This window comes from Canis lupus, chromosome 34 (genome assembly GCF_011100685.1).
Source record: "Canis lupus familiaris isolate Mischka breed German Shepherd chromosome 34, alternate assembly UU_Cfam_GSD_1.0, whole genome shotgun sequence".
In the NCBI taxonomy this organism is placed as follows: domain Eukaryota; kingdom Metazoa; phylum Chordata; class Mammalia; order Carnivora; family Canidae; genus Canis; species Canis lupus.
Genome location: NC_049255.1, coordinates 38,483,983 through 38,507,703, shown reverse-complemented (window position 1 = coordinate 38,507,703; position 23,721 = coordinate 38,483,983). Strand labels below are relative to the sequence as shown.

Genomic DNA, 23,721 nt, shown 5'->3' with positions numbered 1-23,721 from the left:
AGGGCCGGAGCGCAGACTTCCGGGGCCCATTTGGTCTGCACCGCGCGGCCCTTGCAGGTGAAGGGGTGGGGGCGGGGGGAGGGACGCAGAGGGAAAGCGGGGTCCAGGTGGGGACGGAGCTGGCTCTGGGGACGCGGAGGGTGGAGCGGAGGATGCGCGTCCCCAGCGGGCGGTGCAGCGGGGACCCCAGGCCAGCGCAGCCCCGTCGCTCCTCGTTTCGGGGACCTCGCCTTGCTGAGCTCGGTGAACACGCGCGGGGGGCGGGGTGCCCCTGTGGCTGCGACCCACCTCCAAACACGCGCTGCAGCCGCCCTGGGACAGACAGTACCTCCCATTCATGCGGCACCTCAGAGGGCTTTTTTCCAAGCTGGACATGAAAAACAACTTGTTTTCATATTTAAGACTTTAAAAATATATATAATTTATTGATTCATGAGAGATACAGAGACACAGGCAGAGGGAGAAGCAGGCTCCCACTGGGGAGCTGGATGCAGAACTCGATCCCAGGACCCCAGGGTCAAGCTTGGGATCCCGCTCAACCAGAGGCCCCCCTGGGCGCCTCAAGACGGTTATTTTTATAGGAATTTGCTACAAGACTATTGAAGAGCCAGCCCGGTTAATGATAAATCAGCCTTACTGGGCTTGTTAAAAAGAAAAAAAAAAAGGTCTGCACCGTGAGACCACTCCCGTGGTGCAGCTGCCCCCCTGGCTCCCAGGAGTGGGCTCACCAGGCTGGCTCCTACTGACAGCACAGGCCAGGAGCGCTCTGGGGCAGAGCATGTATGGGGTTATGGGGTGTTACAGTGTGAGAAGAACACTTGGGTTCCCTTCCTGCCAACTGAGCCACCATGCACTCAGCAGCCCGAAATCACACCCGCTTCTTTGATGGGCCACGGGGTGCAGCTCGGAAATCCTGACCAGACACTGGATTCCTGGCGGGACTCTCTGCTCAGGGCCTTGCCCACCCACCAGCACAATCTGGGCCAGCCCTGTTTTCCTGCGGGAGGAACCTTGGGAGGAACCTTAGGTCCATGTCCATTGAGGCTGTTGACTGAAATCTCATCCAACCTCCGTTTGGTGTTGACCTCTGACTGCAGGAAGAGCCTGGTCCCCCCTGCGGGTGGGCTCCCCCAGGGAATCCCCTTCCTGACAATCAGCTGCCCCATACACCAAACCTAAGCGTGGAGTAAGATCCATCATATGCACAGATTCAGGGGTTATGCGGGTGATACGGCAGTAGGTGTCTTGGGGGGAATCACCTTAAAATCATGCCTTACATCAGGCAGGACAATACCTTTCCTTCACCTAAACGTAGTGGCCACATCTACAAGGGCCTGTAGTGCAGGCAAAGCAGCCATCCCTCTGCCGTTGACTCTGTTTCTACCTGCCGGCCTACCGCTGCCCTCCCTTCCCAAGGACTGCGGAAACTGCCAAACCATGACATGACAACAGGCCATGGCTCCCAAACCTTAGGGCGCGAGAATCCTCTGGCAAAACTCTTAGATTTGCAGCACTCCTAAGGTGCTACAAATCAACAGGTGTCAGAGAGAGCATTCCAGATAATACACGTTAGCGGTGCTTCCGATGTGTGCGGTCACGAGAACACCGCTCAAGACTGTGTAGTGATCTTGACCGTCTAGTGGCCCCTGTGCTACTCCTAGTCTGCTGTACACAGCATGTTTTTAGACTTGAAAACTAAGATTTCTGAAAATATTTGAGGACTAAATTTGAGATTCACTTTATCGAGTTCTTGCAAATGACAAATTATTTTAATGTAAAACAACTTTGGATGTGAGACATAAAACAGCCAAAAAAAACAAAAAAACCCACAAGCCACCAAATATCATGGAGAAATTGCTTCAAAAAAGAGTTTTAATGTTGTTTGAGTGTCATCATTGAAAATGTCATGTTTTAAAAAAAAAAAAAAAAAAAAAAAAAAAAAGAAAATGTCATGTTTTTCATCCGCGCTATATTTTGTTAGGTTTACAGTAGGCATTGAGATGAAGCATCATGAATATTGACTGCATTTTGCTTTCATTCATGCATAATGATGATCATGGAGCAAAACATGAGGAAAAAAGTGCAGTAGATTGTGCACTCCGGCTGAAATAGACATTGTATTTTGGGATCATTGGTTAAAGTCTAAATGCAGAGTTAGAGTCTTGATTTATGAAGAGAAATGAGAAATGAAGAATGAAAAATAGCATCATCATAAGCAACACAGTCAAAAAGACTGCTTTTTTTAGGGAACAATTTTTTAGAATTACTCTGAACATAGGATTGTTTCATTTTTTCTTAATTACAGTGACTTCAGTTTATTCATATTTTACTTTCACAAGTCTTTCATCCCATCATTAAATTAAACCCTGTTTGTCTCTGGAAAGTATTAAACACTTTAAAGTAGAGATTTGTGCATTTCGACTAACATTTGCAATCAGGCAGGCAGTGAGTTTCCTTCATGATTATGCCTCTCTTTGAAAAACAATGTAGTGGCTACAAATTCAAATACTCTCTTTAGGAATTGTAATTTATATAAAATGCTTACCTTGTCTTACCTGGTGAAATGCCAATAAATCTTTCCAATTGCCATTAGCCGCAATGATTGCGGTAATAAATGAATATAGATATCCAGCATCACTTGTACTTACCCATTCACATAAACCAGTATAACATAAATTTATCACATTTTTATGCCTGCTAATTCTACTATTAGATAAAAATCTTGGCTTTTTAAAACCAGAGTTCTGTTTGACATCTAAATATTTTATATTATTACTGAACTTACTAATTTCAAAATATATGATAATATTTAAAGATCACCAAAGCACGTGAATTCTAAAACATAGTAATTTCAGCTAGTTATGTTGAAATGTAGCAATATAATAGTGGTTATTTTTTTTTTTTGTACTGCCTTTTCATATAAATTTTTTCTGGAAAAATAATTTTCTTTTTCTGTTTATTTGTGGCTTGCTTCCAGTAGCCGGCACGAACGGCATTCACGTAAGCAACGTCCAATCCAACTCAAGATCCAACTATGGCTTGCTACGTTCTTGTGTCGGTTTGTGTTCTTTCGTATTCTTTCTTTCTTGTTTTTCGTCTTTCTTTCTTCTTTCTTCTTTTTCTTCTTCTTTCTTTCTCTTTCTTTCTTTCTTCTTTATCATTATTATTTTAATTACATGCTCTAAAGTAATTCCTCAATGGACTGAAAGGGCAGATTTTTTCCCTCAAGTTCAGATCTTTCTTCAATATCTCCCTTAGGCATATGTCCCTTTCTTTTCTATTTCCTCTCCTCTTTTCCTTTTTGGTTTAAATTCCTGGGGTTTTGAATTTCACTGAGGTGTTGGAAGATAAAGGTGCTACTTTACGAAATTTCCATAATCTTCATCACCTTTCTCATCATCCTTATCACCTAAAAACAGCATATGATCTTCCTCTTATTTTATTGAGTAAAATCTAAGCTCTCACACATACACTCCTTCTGAATTTTTCTCCGCAACTCAAAGTATATTCGTATAGCCTCCTCTGCTTGCCTGACAGGAGGAATGCATTAATGCAATAGTATATTAATGCTAATGCCTTTGACTCTGGTCCAGATTCCAAATGATAATGTCTTTTCTGAGAACTGTTCTATCGCCACCTGCTTTTGGATCTTCAGTCTAACCACTAACTTTTTCTCTTCAGTTTTGTAGGAGAGGAAAAACAATTTTTCTCCCTCCACCCTTCTCGAGTTCTTGGCTAAGGTGCCCTATAATAAAAAACAGATTAACAATAGAAAAAAAAATTACATATGTAATGTATGAGAACCTCACAAAGATATGAGACTCAGATGGCAGGCAGACAATTGAGGCTTATACACCATCCTGAGCTCAAGAAAGGCACAGGGGTCTGGATCTTAAGTGGGGGGAGGTAATTTTGAGGAAGATGAGAAAAGGAAATATTGGGTAAAAGTTGCTCTGCCTCGCAGATGTCTCAGGCCAAACAAACAAACAAACAAACAAACGATAATCTTTGATGAGAACTCCCTTCCTTGTACAGGCCCCCTTTCTAATGTAAATTTTCTCTACAAAAGGGGAATTTTTACTGTTTTCAGAACTTCTCTTGTGCCTGCAGTTTCTCAAAATAGTTGGTTCAAGAGAATCCTTAATGCCAAAGAGGCATATTTTGGGTTGGCACAATCTGCTACCCTTCGGGTTATAAACACTCAAGCATCTCTTAAGTCTCCCACAAAGAACCAAGATTACCCCAACCTACTGACTCTTCATCCTGCTACCAAGTTTCCTTACAAGGGTAGTCTGTCTACATGAACTTTCCCCATTTCTAATCTTGAACTAACAATCTCTTGTATTCTGGCCTTTTTTTTTTTTTTTTTTTCCTTAAACTCACACTTTCTTTCTAAAACATTTCTCTTTCTGGTCTTTTTCTAGTCGAATGCTACTCATTTTGATACTAATGACCCCATCCCTTTGGAAACTGTTTTATATAGGTCAATATCACTTTGATGATATTCTAGTATTTTTCTTTTCTATTATTTTATATCCATCTCTATCACTATTCTAATTTAGTCTCATTCACTTTTACAGTTTTATTTATAAATATCAGTGTTCAATTTCTGTATGTCGCCTCTATTCTATTCTCTTTCTCTTGGTAATTTCATATATGATAAGAACTGGAGATTTACTTCCTAATCGGATTTCTCTTGGCCTAACTTCTCTCTTGAATTTCAAAACCACCTCTTCAGCTGTTTTGTTGGATATTGCACAAGGATGTCCTGTCTGAATCAAAATTTCAGCTTGTCCAGGACTGCTACCATCATCATACCAGTAACTTTTTCCAGAATGGTGCTCCTTCCTGATCATCTTGATTGTCCTACTTCCCAATTGGCACTGGGAAGAATTCAACATATGCTGAATAAGTTACCCCTTCTCTATCAATGGATTTTGTATTTTACCTGTTACTTAGGTTTAAGGCCATTTTCTTGAAATTCTTCCTTACTTGACCATCAATATAAAGAGGCTCTGTAAACTCCATCGTTGCAGTGTCTCTCGCTGTCATAAGTCTTCTTTCCTATTGTTTTTGTTCTCAATTGCTTATATGTGAGTCACAAGAAGGTAGGGAAGTTATATTACTTTGTTCACAAATTTAGCCTAAGCATCAAGAAGGTTATATGATATATAGTCAGTACTCAATAAATATATGTTGAATTGAATTGAATCAAGGGTTCTTTGTTCTTTTTGCATGGACAATTATAATAGACTCAGACTCTCTGCACCCACTCATTTCTCTAATTCATCCTACACATCACTAGGAGTCACCAACTACTGCTCCTCACTCTTAGTATAAAAAGTCTCACTTCTCTAAAGTATATGGCCCACTTTATCCTGCCTCAGAGCTATCATTGACCAAATTCCTGGTTATTTCCCAACATCTGTCCAAGCTTTAGATGCACAGAGTACATTTTTCTTTTCCATTTCAAATTCTTCCATCACTGCGAATACTTTACTATCTATGTGTATTGACCCTTCTACATCAAATATCACAATTTCTAGTCCACCATATCACCTTCCTAGGAATTCTTTAATATCTTTTGATTTGTTGAAAGCATGCAGTCTGAACCATTGTTGAGGTATTTCTGAATCTTTTAGTTTGTTCAATGTAGTTTTAGAAGTTTTTACCTAATATCAGAAAATAGCTTTGATAGCTTAAATGAGCTTTCATAATACTTTGGTTCCATGAAAATGGATTGAATACCCACAAGACTATATCTCTGTCTTTGTGATGTGGAAAAGAGTGTGATGAGATCAAGAAGCTAATTTTTAATCAGATTACAAATTACTATCTTAGTATATTGAGAAGATAATATTCCATAAATGATATTGCCAGACATTGTAGAGGACTGTGTTCTTATGAATAGCACTCCTGGGAAAAATAAATCATTTTTTTGTATCTGTTGCCAATCCATTTATGTTATACTTTGATCAGATTAGTAAGAGTTTATTTCTCATTTTACTCTTTGCATTATACCTAAATATAATATTATTGTAAAACATCACATTTTGACTTTTTTAAATAACTATGATACACCTTGGTCTTGCTCTATGCTCTAGATCTGTTTAGAAAAGGATATATATAAAATGGACACTATGATTTAGAGTCATGCTCGTGTTTACCTCTATTTCATTTCATTCTCACGGAATAGGATTCCTTTGACAATAAGCACAGTATGTTCCTTGAACTCTCCCTATTTCAACTATAATTTGCATGATTTTTGGTATCCCACAAAACAAACCCAAAATAATTTTCTTTTCACATTGAGTTATTTTCACTCATTATAATTGAATAAAGTATCACTTTGAAAATACGCACTCTTTTGCAGAAAGATTGGATTAGAAATGTTATCAGCAGATACTTTGGAAATGGAGCTCATATAACATTAAAAGCCATTACTTGTATTGCCACAGATGCAACAATTTGCATGTTTTAATTCTGATTTGATAGATTAACTACTAAGGTGAGTTGTTTAATGACTCCAAGAAAAAAAAATAAATTAAAATTAAGAAAGACTACAAAAAGAATAAAAGTTTTAATAAATTGGATAATCTTAATAAAATGGGTAGTTTTCTGGCAAAGTATGAATTGCCAAATTTTAATCCAAAATAATTTAAAAGATATAATTAGTACAATATAGGGAAATAGATAATATGCATATTTTTAATTTTATTGATTTATTCATGAGAGACACACAGAGAGAGGCAGAGACACAGGCAGAGGGAGAAGCAGTCTCCCTGTGGGGAGCCTCATGTGAGACTGTGGGACTTGTCCCAGGATCCTGGGATCATGACTTGAGCCAAAGGCAGATGCCCAACCACTGAGCCACCCAGGTGCCCAATAGATAATATTATAAAATAATTATTCCTAGCTTATCACTGGAGTGAGATGGCTTATTAGCCAATTGTTTAAAACTCCAAAAGACCTATAATACTTATATTATATAATGTGTTACATAACATAGCTAAAAGGAGAAAATTAGCTAAGTTGATTTTATAAACTAGAAAACCTTGATAGTTTTGGACTTGACAAAAAACAAAGCTAACTCTAGGTCACTATCATTTAGAAATATATATGTATAAGTTATACATAAAATATTAGCAGGTCAAATTCAGCTCTACATTAAAAAAAATATCATCTATCATGAACAAGTACAGTTTATTCCAGTAAAGTATAGATGATTCAAGCTTAGGAAATCTATTAACATAATTCATCACTTCAAACTGTCAAGGAAGAGAAGTCTTATGATCATCCCAATTGAGTCCAAAAATATTATTTGCTGAGAATATCTCTAAGAAAACTCAGAAAGAAAAATGCTCACTTAAAATCATAAACAATATCTACTTTGACCAATAGCTCATGTCACACTCAATGTGAAATGTTTAGAAGACTGCCTTTAAAAATCATGAACAAGATAAGGATGGCTTTTGGTTGTCATTTCTAAAGGAAATATAGCTGGGATTCTGGAGTCTTCTAATCTCTTCCAATCAGCAGTTGCTGATATAGTTGCTACTGTCTACCCTAGTTTTTACATGTGAAATATGATAGCCAGGCAGACACCTTTTCTTATATGCTATGGCTTTAGTCATACTATCAGGGAAGATATGTGAATCTAAAGGATCAAACTTAGCCGGTTGTATGGTTTACCTACTAGTGAGAAGGGAGTTAGTGAAGCAGAAAGCCCCATCAGTCTCAATGTCATGAAACTGTTCAGATTAGATAAGGAAGAGGAGAAAGATATCTTGAGGACAGAGAAAAAAAAGAATTTGAAATGAGTGGCCCCTCCCAATTCATTTGTACTTATTTAACCCATCCGTCAGTCAGTATAGTCTTTGTTTTGCTGTGGTAACACGTTAACTCTGAAATTTTAGATACTTAAATGACACACGTTTGTTTCTCATTCATGCTACATGTTTAACAAGAGAATTAATGTGGGGTATTGCTTCAGATAGTTACTCAGGGACCTAGGCTGATGGTGGCTTCAGCATCTTGTATTTATATGATCTGACACACATGGCCTCTTCAGATGGCTTGGCCAGAGAAGATAAGGAATGGAGATTGCTCATGACTTTTCATTGTCTCAGTCTAGAAGTAATTGAAGTTGATTTCAATCACATTTCATTGAGTAGAAAGTCTTATGACCCTTTAGAATAGCAAGTGGGATATTTGTTGAGCACAAAATGTTGTCGACTACAAGATCAAAACTAATTCTTTTCCAGTGGCCCTCAGACTCCAACTGCTATATGAATGAGATCACTGATCGTGATGGAAAAAAAAGAAAAATGGAGTGGCTGTTAGTTCATTTATTCCTTACTCTAAGTAGCTGTGCCCTCTCAGGTGTTACCAAAAAATTAATTAATTTGAAATGTAATGTAAATGTGAAATATATTCTATTCCGGTACCAAACAAGCCATATGGGATGTCAACATTATCAATAACACTGTCAAAACCACAGGTATTATTTGTAGTCACATAACAGATTGCCTCAAAGTATGTGGCTTAAAACAACACAGATCTTGGGGATTCCTGGGTGGCTCAGCAGTTTAGTTCCTGCCTTCGGCCCAGGACGTGGTGCTGGAGTCCCCAGGATCGAGTCCCACATTGGACTCCCTGCATGGAGCCTGCTTCTCCCTCTGCCTGTATCTCTACCTCTCTCTTTCTCTCTCTCTCATGAATAAATTTTTAAAAATCTCTAACAAACAACACAGATCTCTTATCTTGCTGTTTCCATATGTCAGGAATCCTAGTATGGCTTACCTGGGGCTTGTGGTCAAGATCTCACCCCGTGAGATTTGGATCTCAGCAAGGACTACAGTACTACCTGAAGTTCGAGGTCCTCTGCCAATCTCGCTGGCTGTTGGAAGAATTGCACAGATTAATAGCTGTTAAAAGTTATTACTTTTGTTCTGGGACTGATTGTGTGTTTGAAATTTTGTGGATGTGGTGCTAACATACGCTGACTTTGGAAAACATGAAGTTGGTAATGGAGTCTTGGAGCTGAAGTCATGTATGTTATAGAGGGTGTGGAGGAGTATTCTAGTTGTAGCTGCTAAATGAGAAGTCCAGACTCTACCCAGTGACCCTCTGTGTAGGATTCAGCAGAAGAAAGTTGGGCAGGTGGTGGTCGCTTATGTATAGTTAGGTAATTAAAAAGTATACATTAAGTGATTTCTCTGGCTTGAACATCAAATAGGGTTTGAAGCTTTAAATTTTATGGACCGAAGTGTCAGACAACTGTATATTGTTTTATCTGAATTGAAATTATACTACTTTTTTTTTTTGGCGGGGGTGGCAGGGAAGATGGTGTAGAGGGAAAGCACTAACTCTTTGGAGCCAGACTGCATGGATTATAATTCCCTCAATTAATGGATAAATTCACTAGAGGTAGCTACTTAACCTATGTGTTTTCTAATCTATAAAATGAGAATGGTACTAGCATCTACTAAATAGGGTTATATGAGGATCAAATGGATTAATGTCTGTCAAAATACTCAGCATAGTTCCTGACACATGGTAATTAATCAATGTTAGCTTTAAATAGGGTGCTAGTGTAGTCAGATAATAGAGCCAGTAATATTTTGAGAACTGGGAAGAGTCTAAGGGTGACTACTAGACTTAGTATCTAAGATGGGATAAGGTCACTTGAAATATTTCTCTGGCTTCTGAGTAATATCGAGCAGCATTTAAAAATGACTTTGAGGCTGGAAGAAAAAACTGGAAATCATTCACATAAAGATGCAGGCCATTTTCAGGAATAATCCTTAAAAGACAAAAACATCCAGGAAAAGGCTATAGACTCACAAATACATTGGTTTAACTCAGGGAAGAAAATGTGATTGGGAATGTGGGTTATAAGATTTAATATCTAAGGGTAATTGAAGCATCCCCACCCATACCTAGTGCCGGTTTAATCCTCAGGAAGAGTAACTTAGATGAGACACAAATACGAAATGGAACCATCAATCACGTTATCTCAGGCCAATGGCTTGGGGCTTGATTTTCTGTGGGAGAAATATTCATATCACAAGTAAAAGTGAATCTACATTGAATACTTTCTGGAGCAAGTTGGGTAAGAAACAAACAGATAAATCTCTCAAATCTAGAAACAAATTAAATGGATTCATTTGATCGTTTTCTTGCATCCTTCTTTGGGCACTCTCTTAAATCTTTCTTACCCCGGGCTCTTTGATTTCTTTCACTAGCATTTGTGACACGTGGTAGGGTAGGGCTTGGGAGAACACGAGAAGCCATGCAATAGCCTGGATGTGTCCAGAGGAAGGAGGAGCGAGGGCCACACTTGCCTATTGTTACTCTAAGCCTGGGACATAGGGCTCATACCTGGTCCATTTGTCTTCATCAGAGAAGACCTGATGAGAACTCGGATCCATGCACCAGTTGGAAGTGAAGGGTTATATGTAGCTTGGGGACTAACATGTACACAACAAATGTGGGGTGAGTTAATGATTTGTGGTTTTAGGTCTGTTCGGTCCTGATATCTTTCTTTGACCTTACAAATACTCACCATTTTCGGGTATTCGCATTGTTCTCAAATTTCTCCTCTGCGTGTAGAAGTAACACAATGTGGCCCCTCAAGATCCATTTCTGAATCTCTCCAGTACAGAGGTCGGAAAGTGAATATCTAAGGCAGGGGGGCCGTGTAACCGAGTGATGTGTAGGTGAAAGTCCCCAGGAGGGCTTCCTTTCATAACAGAAAGCAAACTGTCACTGGGAAAAAGTCCTTCGCTCCTCGCCTTTCAGTCCTTTCCTTGGGGGGAGGACAGAAGTAGCCCCACGAGGGATGGGCTGCTTTGAATGGCCACGTCAGAGGCAACACGCCTGGAGAAGCAGGAAGAATGATGCACAGCTGCCAGGCTGAACTGCCCCCTTCCCAACTCCTTTCGATGAGCTTTTAGTTGAAGTAGTACAGACGTAGAAAAGTGCAGAAATCATGGGTACGGCACATATCTGTGTGGCCACTAATTGAATCAAGAAAGAGAAAATCATTAGCATCAGAGAAATCCCTGCCACGCAATGTACCGGTCACTAACCCTCTCCCCAAAAGGCCATCACCATTTTGACATCTATCATCATGGAGTAGTTTTTCCTGTTTTGAGACTTTACATAAATGGAATCGCACAGTATATAGTCTCTTTTTGAAAAATTAAATAGCAATGTGACTAGTACTTTTCTAGTACTAAATAAATGGGAATATATTTTTGAAGGAATAAACCCAAATGATAAAAGTAAGATATATGTTATGTGGTGATGATTACCATGGAGAGGAACTGCAGGGAGATAGAGTATGTTGCCAGGGGGGCCAGGGAAGATTATAATTTCAAATTTTCAAATCAAGTGGTCAAGAAAGATGACAGTAAGAGGGCAGCAAAGGCTTGGGGGCAGGCAGCGAGACCTAACCTGGGTGTTTGTCAGACTCCTCTATCAGAAATCACGTTCTCATGTACACTTAAAAAAAAAAAAAAGATTTTATGTATTTATTTGAGAGAGAGATGGGGGGGGCAGGGGGGGCGAAGGGGCATAGGGAGAGGGAGAAACAGAATCCCCGTTAAGCAGAGAGCTCAATGTAGTCCATCCCAGGACCTTGAGGTCATGACCTGAGCCAAAGGCAGATGCTTAACTGACTGAGCCATCAGGTGCCCCTTCATGGACACTTAATAACACATGATAACACCAGATTCTCCATAGGTTGTGGGAATAGACTAGTTGCCCCTTCTTGTGGAGAGCTTCTTCGCCTGTCGCTTGGACTTTCATTTTTCATGACCAACTGATAGAATTCCCTTAATTAAAAAAAAATTAAAAAAAAATTTAAAAAAATTAAAAAAAAAAAATTCCCTTAATTAGCACAAAGTGGAGAAAAAACAAACAACCCAGCCCTGAATAGGTCAAAAAGCACAGCATGAAAAGGAAGGACACATTGGGTCATCAACAAAGGGAACAGGAAGCACGTGACGTGCAGCCTTTTGCCTTCTCTCCTTACTTAAAGATGACCCCGTGCTATGGGTCGTTGAGTGTTTCTTTTGCAACCATGAGTGGAGGGTATACCCAGTGGATGATGTGTTCCCTTCCCTGCTTCCTAAGATGCCTCTACTGCAGCCCGGCCCCAGCTGTACCTCCAGTCCACATCTATTTCAAGTCTTCGTCTACAGCGCTGTCAGAGGGTCCTGGATGTGACCCAGCTCTCTGCCAAAACGCCTTCTCCTAGAAAAGAGCTTATGTGATTTTTTAAGGCCCTGGAGGTTGGTCTGTGCCTGCTCCTCAGGTGACCCTGTCCCATTCTGCCGCAAGCCCACCGTATTCTAGTGAGACTCATTACTCTGTTGCCTTCCTGCATGGTCTTCAGTGTTCTTCAATGCCCCCTCTTCTTTGCAACCCCCCCCCCCCCAATGGAGGGAATGGCTGTGCCTGGCGCCCTGGCAGCTTTGCACACGTCTACGTAAGTTATGTGGGCAAAGGCTTGAGCCACACTCAGCTGACGCTTGGAAGAACACCTCGTGACCCCTCCAGGATGTGAGGACCAGGAGGCTTGTGAGGAGACGCTGTGAAGCTGCCTCTCACTCACCCCTCTGTCACAATCCCTGAGAGGCCTTTACGTTTCTCATCGCCTTCCAAGTACTGGTGAGGGGGGATGCTTCCAGTCCTGTCTCTTTCAGACCAGAGCTGCAGACCATGCCACCAGTTAGCCGCAGTCTGGAATGGACTCCTCCACAAGGGGGTATCCCACAACTCCTACTGCAGTCAACAGCATCTTTTGCTTTCCTGTCAACCTTTCTTGGTGTGTAGCACAGAATCAGGGAGCTGGCACTTTCAGCTCTTCTTCCTTTCACTGTCAATGCAAGTAAGAAGCTCTCTGGATCTCCTTATATCCTCATGGATTGGGTCTCTTGGCTCTGTTGGTGTTTTGTGCTGAACCCATAGTTCCCATGATTCCTTCAAATCTCAACTCAGTCTTCTCATTGTGAAGACTGTCCTGTCCAACAGGCTGCCTTAAATACCCTTCTCTCCCCACTCTTATTATATTCTGTACACACCTGGATTATAAATAGATTATAGGTATCAATTCGGACATAATCTATTGATACCTGCCCTGTGTAATATCATAGCCACTAGCCAGACGTGACTAATGAGCACTCTAAATGAATGTAAAATACATACTGGAGTACAAATATTTAGTGTGAATATAAGTATAAAATTTTTATTGATACTTTAATGATACTGGTTACATATCAAAATATTTTGGATCTATTGAACATATTATTAAAATTAATTTTGCCAATTTTTTTTCTTTTTTTAAGTAGAAGTTTATTTTCTAGAGCAGTTTTATGTTTACAAAAAAATTTCCCAGAAAATACATAGAGTGTGTTGTATCTTCGCCTCTCTCAGTTTTCCCCATTATAATATCTTGCATTAGTTTGGTACATTTATTATGAGTAATGAACCAAAATTGATACATTATTATTAACTAAAGTCCTTAGTTTACATTAGGGGTCACTCTTTGTGTTGGATATTCTAAGAGTTTTACAAACGACTGGTGTCATGTGTCCATCATTACAGTATCATGCAGAGAAGTTTATCTGCCTTAAAAATCCCCTGTGTTGGACCTAACATTTATCCCTCTCTTCTAACCCCTAGAAACCACTGATCTTTTTACTCCTTAGTTTTGGCTTTTCAGGATGTTCTATAGTTGGAATCGTACAGTCTGTAGCCTCCTCAGACCAGCTCCTTTCACTTAGCAATATGCGTTGAAGTTTCTTCTGTGTCTTTTATGGTTTAATAGATCATTACTTTCTAACTTCATCCCATCGTGATTGGAGAAGATATTTTGTGTGATATATTATCTTTTAAAAATCTATTGACTTAATTTATGGCCTAACATATGATCTTTCTGGAAAATGCCCCATGTGCACTTGAGAAGAAGGTATATGCTCTTGTTGGGTAGAGTGTTCCATATGTTGGTTAGATCCAGTTAGTTTCTTATATTGTTTTAAGTCCTCTATTTCTTTATTTTCTGTCTGGTTGTTCTAACCATTTTTGAGAGTGTGGGATTGAAGTTTCCAACTATTTTTGTTGACTTGTCTATTTTTTCTTTCAGTTCTACTAGTTTTTACTTCATATATTTGATGGTATATCATATTTATGATTGCTATCTTCTGGCTTCCTTGAACCTTTTACTTTTAAAAATATATAACATTATTTAATATATAATGTCCTTCTTTGTCGCTTGGAATCGTTTTTGATTTAAAGGCTATTTTGCCTGATATTAGCATAGCCACCTCTGCTCTCTTTTGGTTACTATTTGTGCAGAGTATCTTTTTTTATCCTTTAATTTTCAATCTATTTGTGTTTTTAGATCTAAAGTGAATCTCTTGTAGACAGCTTATAGTTGGATAGTGTGTTTTTATCCATTCTACTAATCTCTGTCTTTTCCATTTAACTCAGAGCAGAAAACATGATTGGAAGTTTTCCAATCCTGTCACTTTAGTCCTCAGGAAGAGGAACTGAGATATGAGACAAATATCGTATTAAATCTTCCAATTCATGAACATGCGACATCTTTCCATTTGTTTGTGTCTTGCTTAATTTCTTATGTCAGTTTCTGTAGTTTTCAGTGCATAAGTCTTTCACTTCCGTAGTTAAGCTTATTCTCTAGTATTTTATTCCTTCGTGTTATTGGAAATGGGATTGTTTTCCTAATTTCCATTTCAGATAGTTCATCATTAGCGTAATAGAAATGCAATTGATTTTGTATCTTGAAACATTACTCAATTTATTTTTTAGTTCTAACATTTTTATTTATTTAATTTATTTTTTAAAAAGATTTTATTTATTTATTCATGAGAGACACGGAGAGAGAGGCAGAGACACAGGCAGAGGGAAAAGCAGGCTCCACACAGGGAGCCTGATGTGGGACTTGATCCCAGGTCTCCAGGATCACGCCTTGGACTGAAAGCAGGTGCCAAACAGCTGGACCACCCAGGCTAACATTTTTAATTAGAGTCTTTAGGATTTCCTCGATAGAAGATCATGTCAACTTCAAAGATAATTTTACTTCTTCCTTTCTGATTTTAAAGCGTTTTATTTGTTTTTCTTGCTTAATGCTCTGGCTAAAGCTTCCAATACTATGGTGCATAAAAGTGTGAGGAGTATCCTTGCCTTGTTCCTGATCTTAGAGGAAAAGCTTTTACTTGCTAACTGGGTTTTACATATATGGCCTTTATTATATTGGGATACTTTCCTTCAATTCTTAGTCTTTTGAGAGTTTTTGTCATTACTGAGTGTTGAATTTTGACTCTTTTTCTGGATCTGTGGAGATGATTATGCAATTTTTATCCATTATTCTGTTAATGTGATATATTAGATTAACTGATTTGCATATGTTGAACCATTCTCGCATCCCAGGCCTAAATCCCACTTTGTCATCACGTGTGATTCATTTTACATACTGTTGAAATCAATTTGTTAAGTCTTGCTGAGGATTTTTGCATGTATATTAATCAAGGATATTGGCCAGTAGTTTTCTTTTCTTGTAGTGTCCCTACCTGGCTTTGCTATTAGGGTAATTCTGGCTTCATAAAATACGAGTTTGAAAATGTTCCCTCCTCTTCAACTTCTGGAAAAGTTTGACAAGGATTGGCATTAATTTGTTAAACGTTTGGTAGAATTAACCAGTGTGGCCATCAGGTCCTGGATTGGTTTTTGTTGAGATGTTTATGATTACTGATTCAACTTCCATACTGGTTATAGATCTATTTAGACTTTTCATTCCTTCATGATTCAATCTTGGTATGTTGTATATTTTTTAGGAATTTTTCATTTCTTCTAGGTTATCTAACTTGTTGGTATATACTTGTTCATAGCGGTCTCTTAGGATCCCTTTTATTTCTGTGGCATCACTTTTAATGTCTTCTCTTTATTTCTGATATCGAGTCTTTTTTTTTCTAAGTAAGTTGAGTTACGAGTTTGTAAATTTTATCTTTTTGAAAAAATCAACTCTGTTTCATTGATTTTTCCTATTGTTTTCTGTCCTCGATTTCATTTATTTCTGTTCTAATCTTTATTATTTCTTTCCTTTTGCTTACAGGGGGATTAATTTGTTTTTCTTTTTCTAGTTCCTTAAGGTATAAAGTTAGGTTCTTCATTTGAGATCTTTCCTCTCTTTTTATATAGGTGTTTACTGCTATAAACTTGTCTCTCAGTGCCACTTTTGCAGCATTCCTTAAGTTTTGGTATGTTGTGTTTTCATTTTTATTTGTCTCAAGATATTTTCTAATTTCTCTTTTGATTTTTTAAAAATCCATTCGTCGTCCAAGAACATGTTGTTTAATTTCCATGTATATGTCATGGGCCTTTAAATGAATGCTTTGGCGTGTACATGGCTTTTATGGTTGGTTATTTTTAACTTGCATACCTGTGGCACATTTAGCAACTCTTTTCTTTTTTGCAGCATCCTGTACACATTTCAACTGTTATCCACATCACACTCCATTCTAATAGTTAGTTGCTCACACAAATGTACACAGCATCCTGGATTGTGACTACATTGAAAGTACATTCTCATCTAGTCTTCACAGCCTAGCTTAGTGTCTGGTGGTGTATGGGTGTAAGTAAATGTTTCTTGAATCAGCAAATAAATTAATGGATGTAAATATTTGTGTGTCAGGTGTATTTTAATATCCTCCAATCAATAAGAATGTGTGCCAGGAATAATTGTATGCTATAAATGTGGAGTTAAAAAATCCAGCACAAGTTTAAGAATCATGATGTTTTGAAAGGAGAGAGTGCCATCCCTGTCTTAACCCCAGGAGGTACAAGAAGGAATCCCATGTGTGAAGGCATGAATAACCCTTCATGTCAAAAGGTAATTTCCTACCATATCCCTAGAGCAGCTAACACAGGAATTGTCAGTTTTCATCCTATTTGCAACTGCTATATTTTATTTTTCTCTTCAAGGGCAATACGAATTTTGATAATTTTAGGGCTCTAGAGAAGCACCACATTTGAGCACAAGCCTCTGTTCTAATAAAGCAAGTAGCTGACCCTTTAATTCTCAGAATGTTGTATTGTTGTTTTGTTGTTTCCCTTAATGAAATAAAAGATTTTAGAAAATTTTTAGAAGAAGTTTAAGAGTAGACAGTGGGCTAGAGAGAAAAAGAAAAGAAAGAAGTCTGGAACATTGATATATATCAGTCACTTACTCATACTGTTCAGCCCATGGCAATCAAAGCATGTTTAAATTTGTAAAATCAATGTATGATATTGTATTTTTATTTGATTCATATTTCAAAGACAATTTGCTTTAATATTAATTTTTACATTTTTGCACATTTCACCTAATATTTCTATGCTGAAACCATCATAAGTTTATTTATTCTGGTTTGTTACCAGAAGAGGCATTTGTTTATGCCTGTTTATTCTTTGCCTTATGTTTAAGTTTTACGCGTCTAATTTGGCAAGGCTTTGTTCCTACTAATCATAAATAGAGATCCCAGGAATACCCAAGGAATTTAAACATGTGATGTACCTAACACATGCCATTTTGATGGTCAATCATATGATAATTCTCTCTTGAACCTGACCAGAATAATAGCATATTTAATACTATAAGAGAAATTAATGGAGGAAAACAATGGTTTCATCTAGGACCAAAATACTGGAATTTTTTTTTGACACCTTACAAAAATTTTGCCCTAATGGTTGCAAAATGCTTTCATATATTTTTTTCACACATCCTATTTTGTCTTCAGCTCATTATTTTCATCATAAGAGGTTCAGAGGGTCAGAGAAGTTAAGCAATTTCTCCTGCATCACTCAGCTCAAGTGTATAGCAGAGGTGCCAGTTGACCTCAGGTCATGCGAGGGAGCATTTTGTAGATAGTCTGTTAGGAATTTACCTGTTCTGTTCAGTGTGTGTTTTATGAAGCATCTCATTCAGCCTTGAGAAGAAAAGCAAATGCATCTGACTTCCTGGAACAAGCTAACCAATCCCTAACAATTAACAAATACCTCCATGCATAAACAGACTTTATTGCCAGCACTGAAGTAGCTGGCACTTGAATTTCCTCCAGATCTTTTAAAGCTTGTAATAGCAGTATTATAATGTTTCAGTTGAAGGTATACGGAGTCTATCTGCAGTAGCATTCTGTAATGGCATAGGGTCAACTATTTCTTTTAGGACTCCTTGTTAATCACTTTCAAAGGGTCAGCTCTTTACCATGATATCACTTCTGAAAAGTAGTGTAAAAAAGTTTTGTTTTGTTTTTTTTTGTAGAGTTCTCATATATGTTAGATTTGTTCAGAATATCAATAAAGGCTAAAATCACTATTACCTGGAGCAGTACTTCTGTGCCATATACCATCACAGGCCTTTGGTTGTAATTTGTCTCAACTGATGGTTCAGACAAATATTTTATCTTCCAAGCAAACTGTTTACGACGGTTTACCATGGTCTTATTTTGGGGAAATAGGATTTTTCTCTAAGGATTTAAAAAATATTTAAGTTTATTTGAGATTCATGAGGCTACTTTTTGGCTGCCTGGGTCCTAGGAATTCTAGGCCGTGTTGCGTCAAGGTTTGGATCCTTGGCCAGTCCACATACTCACAGAGAAGACAGCACCTCCCTAATGGGACTGGAGTGGTACCCATCCATTCCTCTGCGTGGGCACCCTCCTGACCCTAAAATCTTCACATTTTCCTTATTTCCTTGGGTGAATTGAATCCAGGCTCCAGAAGGGTCTTATTTTTAAGTCCAGAAGTAGCATTGAATTAAAAAAAAAAAAATGTTGAGAGTTAAAGGATTAAAAAAAAAATCCTAAGCAAAGAATTGGGGAAAATAGAGAGAAGCTGACTCCACGCGAGGGGGCAGGATGTGGGAAGGTTAGAGTCAGGAGACTGTGGGAAGCTTGGAGACAACTTGGGAACAGCGACCGAGTTAGATGCTTAGGAGATGTTGTTAGGGCGGTGAGTAGTAAGTAAGTGGTAACTTATGTCACTAAGCTTAGTCCAGCCCTGTGCTAACACCACACATCTCTTTCATTTTAGTAGCCTCCCACCACAACTACAAATGCAGCATTCTTTAGAACACAGTATTTCTCTCTCTCTCTCTCTCCTGCTTTCATCTTTTAAATTTCTCATTTGGTGTGATATTGGTGGTACAAGATTTCCCTGAGCATGTCTGGGTTCGAGTTTAAGACTGTTAAGAGTTCTATTGAACAGTTTACAGATATTGATTCTTAGAAAAGGTCAAAGCCTAGAATTAAATGGATCATATGACTATTCAAATAGGATTTATTTGAAGTTGTGATATGATATTTTTTGGCCTCTAAGAACATATCTCTATAGTTTTGTAGTCATGTAGAAGTCATTTGTGCTACCAGAGTTTTTTTTTTTATTATTTCTAGTTTATTTATTTATTTTTACATTTGTTTTATTTAACTTTGATCTGCCAACATATAGTATAACACTCAGTGCTCATCCCATCATAAAACCCAGTTCTTATCCCATCGCTATCTGAGCATTAGTTTAAATTCTACTTTAGCCCAGATTGAGGAGTGCCTGGGAAGACTTCTAGAAGTCACATTGCCCCATATTTAGTCAGAGAGCACCAAGTGGCCTTTATAATTTGATTAGAGACTATTATATAAAGACAGGCTAGAGAAGTTGACTAGGAAATATGAGGTCATATTTTGAAAAACATAAAGCTGAAAAAAGATTTAGATTCTAATGGTACTCAAGCCAAAAGGTTTAGTCTGAAATATTAGCTGAAAGTAGGATCCTCTAGATTTAACCAGATGCTAGAAATGTTGCTTCAGGTATATCTTTACTGGAGAAATGAAACAATATACAAAAATGTGTGTATATTCAAACACAGATTAATATAAATATGTAATGTATCTTTCTATATTTTTGAATAGGGGGAAATTCCTATTGGAAATTCTGGTTTGGTTTCTGTTCAAGATTAGTTAGAACCCTGGTGAGCAAATCAGATGTATAAATTACAGTCCCTTGAGTAGCTATATCATTTAAACATTTTTTTAAATTGTAAAATATAATACACACTAAAAAAGACATAAAACACAAATATACAGTTTAAGGAATTATTGTAAATGCAAACATTTGTCTAAGTACCTCTCCGTTCCAGAAAGAGAATGTTGTTAGCACCTCTGAAACCCTCCGTGTACCCCTCAATTATAACTGTCTCCCTCTGAGAAATAACCACTAATCCAGCTTCTATGGTAATCATGTCTTTGTTTTGCTTTATAATTTTAACACCAAAGGCTGCATTGCTAAACAAGAGAATTCAGTTTTGCTTGTTTATGAAGATAATATTTTTTTGACTAGAAATAATTTGCCATATGAGGAAGCCCGGGTCATCACCACTTGGTGCTGATTAAGTCAATATGATATAATGACAGTATAAGAGGCAAAGCATGTTCTCCCAAACAAGCCTCGTTATGTCTTTATTAACAAGAAGTTAATAGATTTTTAAACAATATTCTCTCCCAGTTAGGTTCTTTTTCTCTTGATTCCTCCTTTTAATCTTACTGCTCCTTTAAAAATGTGGCTAGATGTAAACATGAAAACTTATTTTCATAATAGTTTTGTTGGTTTTTTTGTTTTGTTTTGTTTTTGCATCTTGAGCTATGTCTACACTCATGACTGTAGATGGTTCCAACCTTGACTAGATTAATTAAGCTAACTAATTGCTGTTTGTCTACACAACAGTGTGATTGGCAAAAGCTGGAGACATCGTTTCATTCAATCTTGCTGATGCCTGAAAGGGGGTGTTGAGCCATTTGAAAGAAAGTTGTGGCTTGGACCGCTCTTGGTACCATTCTGCCATCTCCTGTGTAGACCAGACTATTGATCTCATAAAACTTATGGATGTACTTCAAATTGTTTTAGTTGTACAAACCAATCTAAGAAGAGTTTAGCCCTTTAAAAAGTGGCTTCTGGGCATAGCGAGGCTAAGAGTTCAATGCCTCAGAGTATATGGGGCTAGTAGAAAAAAACAAAGTTATTTTTCTTCAGATCAAAAAAGACTAAAGGGACAAAGACTCCAACACATTAATAAATGAGACATGACCCTTTCTACTGATCCCAGATATTAAAGTTGCTTTTCCAAAGTAAGAGTTTTATTTTTCAAGAGAGACAGGGTCATGTGGGAAAGAATAAGATCAGAAAATGAAAGGTGATGTCACATCAGAGTAGTTATAATTAATAAGTGCTACTGGAAACACTGCAAGAAATGTCAAGAAGGTAAAAAAACATAATTTTAGATGACTATTGTAACTTAGAATGTTGTTTTCAGAAGAAAAAATATTTTCAAATACAAATTTGTATGTACCTAATTGAATCAAGCTCAGTTACAATTAGATTAAATGCCAAATGTACACTGCCTGATTTCAGGGCACATAGAATTAATCTTTCTTAGTTCATCATGTGAAAAAGATAAGTCACCGTATGGCCAATGTTTCTTCCTTATCTTGAGAATCATATGTAAATGTAACAAGCTTCAAGACTTTGTAGTATTGGAAATTAAAAATACATTCAAAAGTAGAATAATAATGGCTCCATATTTCCATCACCTACCCTCAAAATGAGCAACTCAGGATTGTTGATGCCTTACCTGGGCACCACGTCCTTTCCTTAGAATAACATGTCAGCACTTACTCCCAAATATATTGTTTATTGTTATTTTTATAGTTATCTTTGATGTCTGATGTTTGTAAAATCCTTTCTCTCAAATAATTATTCCATTTTTTCTTCTCTTGCATAATAGTTCTCAAACCTTAGTACAAGTGAGAATCATTAGGAAAGCATCTAGGATGGAACACAAGAAGATGCATTTTAAATACACATACTGAAAATTTTGATACTATTGATCTGTGGAGTCCACTTTAAAAGGCATGACTGGAGAAATTTATACTAGAGTTTCTTTTTTTTTAAGATTTTTTAATTTATTCATGAGAAACACACACACACACACACACACACACAAACAGAGGCAGAGACACAGGCAGAGGGAGAAGCAGGCTCCATGCAGGGAGCCCAATGCGTGACTCGATCCCGGGTCTCCAGGATCATGCCCTGGGCTGAAGGCAGCGCTAAACCACTGAGCCACCTGAGCTGCCCCTATACTAGAGTTTCAAAGTATTTTGGAGAAGTCAAAAGGAAAATGTTTCATGTGAAGGCCACTTTTAAGGGTTTTTTTCCTATGTTCATCATAAGTATTTAGAATTCATCAATATAACACTATTTGCCATTCCCGTTCATGATGATTCTACATTTGTTCTCAGTTTAAATGATTTTTAAGTCTGATGTAAGTAAAATCTAGATGTTATAGTCTCATATAAATTGAGGTTTTATCACTTCTTTTAGGAGATATTTGCTTTAGAAAGCCATTGTTTCTGATCCTGTCTACATTTGCCATGGTAATTATTATTTAATTTTATGAATTGCATTGCTGAAATGCTCTCTGGGAAGGAAGAAATAAATTTGGGTTCTCAGAAAAAAATAAACAGCAGCTAAATATAAAATAGCATTCCTCTTATTAGTTAAAGAAAAGTTAGAAAATTATTCTTCTTCCGATGGAGAAATGCTTGAGCGCTCTAGTTCCACTTTTGACTCTGCTCATGAAGAGAGACACAGAAAAATGAAAGTTGAGGGGAGAGGCTTAAAAGCCAAGCTAACCTTTGGTCAAAATTCTTGGAGTAGAAAGATCATTGTGAGGAACAGCTAATGATGTCTCCTTTATAAGTTGTAAGTAGGCAGGGGTTCTCACTAGGGAGATAAAAGATTTCCCTGTTCAAGAAAATCTAAACAGACATTGAAAAACATGCTCAGTGGGCATCAGATTTGGATTTGATTTTAATGATTTGGATCTCTGTTGACCACACATGTAAGTCTGACAGGCTGAGATGTGTGGTTACCAAACATTCCAAAAGAATGGAGAAATGAAACCAAAGATCAACTTTTCTGCCTGTAAACCACGCTTAAGGATTTGCCCTTTTCTTGACTGCCCATGCTGGCCTCCAAATGAAAGGGTCTTCACATGGGAGATTTAAAATCTCAACTTATTTTCCTAAATATCCCAACAGTGCACATCCTACTTCTCATCTCTGGTCTAGACCAGATCCAAACAAGCCCTTGCTTCCTGCTTTCACTAGAGATGTATTTCAGACTCTTGGAATCATGATTCTGTTGGTCCCCGCCCTTGCCTTGATTCCTGAGTATATAGAGAAAGGACAGTTCAGGAGGTACCTATGAAGGACAGTGCAGGGTCCCTATGTTAGCTCATATGCCACTTCCTGACACCCCCTCTCAGATATAGCAGAAATCAGATTACTTTGTGGAATGTTATGGTCCTCTAAGGGGTGTTCCACATTGTGGAAGGAGAAGGCCTTTTACTACTGGTCCTCGAGGAATAACCATTAGAGAGAGCACCATTTTCTGGGTAAACATGGTAGTTTCTCATCCTACATCATTCATTGGGGGCTCTGGAGCTTGGGGTATACGTGCACTCATGAACAATGGTATGGATATGCCTGTGGAAGAAGATAAATAGGATTGTTAAGATAGATGCTTCTATCATCTTTAGTCCTTTCTGCTTTTAAGATAAAGGTAAGTGTGGATATTGGAGGAAGGCCCAAAGAACATCTCACA

At 37.9% G+C, this 23,721-nt stretch overlaps 1 long non-coding RNA gene across 2 annotated transcripts in view; it reads right to left on the bottom strand.

Moving 5' to 3' along the window:
- Nucleotides 1-1,948: 1,948 nt before the first annotated feature.
- The window catches only part of LOC102155924, a 23,864-nt gene continuing 2,091 nt past the window's right edge, over nucleotides 1,949-23,721 (bottom strand). The window contains exons 2-5 of one of the 2 annotated variants that reach the window (XR_005384024.1): nucleotides 10,568-11,021; nucleotides 9,942-10,046; nucleotides 8,803-8,899; nucleotides 1,949-2,103 (exon numbers count right to left, since the gene is read on the bottom strand). This is a non-coding gene — a long non-coding RNA (uncharacterized LOC102155924). Of the gene's footprint in view, nucleotides 2,104-3,183; nucleotides 5,145-8,802; nucleotides 8,900-9,941; nucleotides 10,047-10,567; nucleotides 11,022-23,721 lie in introns of those variants that run through there. The other variant, XR_005384025.1, reaches the window with a different exon arrangement.